This window comes from Eucalyptus grandis, chromosome 8, assembly GCF_016545825.1.
Source record: "Eucalyptus grandis isolate ANBG69807.140 chromosome 8, ASM1654582v1, whole genome shotgun sequence".
In the NCBI taxonomy this organism is placed as follows: Eukaryota; Viridiplantae; Streptophyta; class Magnoliopsida; order Myrtales; family Myrtaceae; genus Eucalyptus; species Eucalyptus grandis.
In genome coordinates this window covers 26,166,595-26,169,039 of record NC_052619.1, presented here as the reverse complement: position 1 = coordinate 26,169,039, position 2,445 = coordinate 26,166,595, and the positions used below count along the sequence as shown (strand labels likewise).

The 2,445-nt window shown below is 41.2% G+C and overlaps 1 long non-coding RNA gene across 1 annotated transcript; it reads right to left on the bottom strand.

Moving 5' to 3' along the window:
- Positions 1 to 1,141: 1,141 nt before the first annotated feature.
- On the bottom strand, positions 1,142 to 1,956 carry LOC104435502. Its single transcript, XR_005545259.1, has 3 exons — positions 1,732 to 1,956; positions 1,572 to 1,638; positions 1,142 to 1,249 (listed from the first exon to the last, which is right to left on the bottom strand). It is a non-coding gene; the product is annotated as an uncharacterized LOC104435502 (long non-coding RNA).
- Between the last annotated feature and the right edge of the window lie 489 nt (positions 1,957 to 2,445).

Genomic DNA, 2,445 nt, shown 5'->3' with positions numbered 1-2,445 from the left:
TTATCTGTCTATGATGCCAGATGTGAGTTCTGATGAATTTTGTGAATGAGTAGATACGTGAACTCAAGTTAGACATTCGGTATGTCTGAATTATCATCTGTACGGTATTGAAGGTGTAGACATACGCTCCATGGGAAATGAGTTATTATCGTAATACGTATTTCATACTACGTATGCATGAGACGACCAATAAGAGTGGCAAAGTTTGATCTCAACTTGTCGTGTGAGACTTTGAGGAAAGAGTTCCTCAATTTTTTAGTCCCCTCATGACTTTACTTATTCTCAAAATTTCTATTTAGTGTTTGCTATCTTAGGATATTGCCAATGGTCATGAGTTTGATTCGATCTAATGGGGCATTTCTAGAAAAGCAAGCTAAACTGAAATTGAGGGTTTGAAGGGAAGAGGAAGATCGAATTTGGAGAATCACATTGTAGTTTTGTATTAGCGGTTAACCAATTATGACTATCTTTGTGATAATCATAATTGTGAATACAATATATATATCATTGTTAGAAAGAGATCGAGATATAAATGTGATCAATCGATCTAAGTGCTGCATACTAAATCTACGGAGTGTGATGCTTCATTATGAGCTGTATATTCACAGATGTATGGCAACGAGGCTCAAAGTATGGCGCGGATTATTCACGGTATGAATGTTGAAGAGAGGTAAAGAAGATCGCATTCAGCCACCAAGTGTGAGTGGGAGATGATGGTTTTAATTGGTGATGGGCTTAAGGGCCCGCTCGCATGTTGGGCCCAAGGCCCGGCCCATGGGAATAAGGCCCGTGGATGGGGAAGGTATAAAAGGGAGGAGAGAGAGAGAGAGAGATGACAACGTTTTGATGAACGTACGTCTTCTTCTCTCCAACGTTCTCTCCCCCCTAAAACAAAAACAGTAAGCAAACGGCGACACTGTCTTCCCTTCAAGGCTTCATCGGATTGAATAGGGCTAGATTTTCTTCCTCTTATCGGCGTCAGTGTCTAATCGTAGGCTCCAGCAACAGCTCGGCTCTGTGGTGTGCTTTACGATCGGTGATACGTGTTTTCCGGGCTTCGTCTTCGCATTGATTTAGGGGTTCGATTTGTGTGGAATCCGGTTTCGAGGATCCGTTATTAACACCAACAAATCCTCTCAGAAGTCAAACATTTCGTTCCCATGTCACCTTCTGCTTCCACACGCTTTGTTGCTGAGATACCTTCTGCTAAAATTCGTCCCTATCCTTTTGGTTTTAACAGCTTTTTCACCTTAAAATATTTTCCAATATGAGGTCCAAACTCCAAAGCATCGAACTACGGAGAAATTGCACCAAAACAACAGCGTCGACAAAAACTGGATCTGGAATCAAAGTTGGCTGTCCGGCGGCAGAAATTTAAAAAGCTAGATTCTTGATAAGCAGAAGAGTAGAGAACTGACACGACAGAGGAAACCAGGAAATCAAGCACACTCGGGTCCTCCAAAAATAAGCATTCAAGACAACCCAATTTGTTAAATTTGCCAAAGGGAAGATTAATGCCAAATAAAGATACCGGCAGTGAAAAAACCAAGAACAAGAACAAGAACGCTTACAAAGAATCGCTAGCAGAACACGCCGAGGCGCGAGGCTGCCGCCCAGCCTCGCTCTCATGCCTTCACCCTATGGGTTTCGCAGCAGCAAACGCAGAGAATGTGAATGCAAGATGAACAGGCCGGGAAAAAAAGGAGACTAATGCAGGAGTGGCGAACCCACCTCAATGCCTCTGCAATTGAAAAAACGGGCACTGAGAATCTTGCGTATTAAATAGACCGTACGGAGCGTTGAAAAAGAGAAAGGCCGAGCAGGAGGAGGCGGAGGAGGAGGAAGAGAACGGGAACTTCGCGGAGCGAGGGAGGGAGGGAGCCAGCGAGCACTTCACTTGGACACGCTCGGTGAACAGTAGCTACGCACGAGCGAGGTCGAGCTGTGGGGCGGGGAGAGTCCGGAGTCACGTGGGGGAGGTTGCTTCCGGGAGAATACACTCGCAGCATGCCAGCATGTATTAAAACCGAAAATTGGAATGTAACCGTCATATTTCATGAGGTTAATGTCAAGAAAAACTTTAAATTCGTACATTTATGGTAAATTAATTTTAAATTAATTTTTTAATTACAAACAAATTCTAAATCAACGCATCCATGATAATTTACTCCAAACAAATATTTTAATCACAAAAAAGTCCAAATTGATATATTTATGATAAATTTATTGTATTTTAGTTTCTGTTACATTGAATTAATATCACAAAAAAACCACAAACATGTCCATTTATGGTAAATGGAAAGTAAATCTCAGCTAGTACATACGTTAACTGTCATGTATTATTCAATTTAGTAATTTGATGGTAAATTTTAAAGAAAACTAATTGTGGGTAAATTTGTCATCTGTATCAGTTTGAGCTTTTGATGGTAAAAGTTAGTTTAAGAT